An 837-nucleotide genomic window follows, 5' to 3' on the forward strand; every position below is an offset into this window, starting at 1 on the left:
TGGACAGGCCGATGCCTGTAGATCTGATTGTTGTCCCCCTAAAGAATCATGAGGTGATCTTAGGTATGGACTGGCTTGGAAAGAATCAGGAAACTCTTGATTGTCACCGGGGAAGGGTGCAATTTGAGAATGAGTTTGGACCGCCGATCAAGTTTCAAGGGGTTTAGCCGACCTCTCGTTGTTTGGTGGTTTCAGCAATCCAAATGGAAAGGATGCTTGGAAATGGTTGTGAGGCCTTCTTGGCTACCATTTACACCGATGAGGTCGTAGGGGGTGGTGACCCGGATGGGATACCGCTGGTCCAGGAGTTCCATGATGGGTTTGGGGCTTTACAGGGCATTCCCCCTAATAGGGCTGACCCATTCATAATAGAACTGGAGCCAGGGACGGCCCCATTGTCCAAAAGTCCATATAGAATGGCTCCGGCTGAGATGGCCGAGCTGAAGAAGCAACTTGAGGAGTTGCTTGATAAGGGTTTCATACGCCCTAGTGTATCACCTTGGGGAGCACCAGTCCTATTTGTGAAAAAGAAGGATGGTAGCTTCAGGTTGTGCATTGATTATCGGGGGTTGAATAGGGTGACTGTGAAGAACAAGTACCCATTGCCCAGGATTGATGAGTTGTTGGATCAACTCCGTAGAGCAAAGTGGTTCTCCAAGATTGACTTGGCCTCTGGATATCATTAGATTCCCATTGCGCAAGGTGATATAAGAAAGACCGCGTTCCGAACCAGGTACGGCCACTATGAGTTTGTGGTCATGCCATTCGGACTGACCAATACGCCAGCTGCATTTATGAAGATGATGAATGGTATCTTCCAGGAGTACTTGGATGAGT

This window comes from Brassica oleracea, chromosome C5 (assembly GCF_000695525.1).
Source record: "Brassica oleracea var. oleracea cultivar TO1000 chromosome C5, BOL, whole genome shotgun sequence".
NCBI classification, from domain to species: domain Eukaryota; kingdom Viridiplantae; phylum Streptophyta; class Magnoliopsida; order Brassicales; family Brassicaceae; genus Brassica; species Brassica oleracea.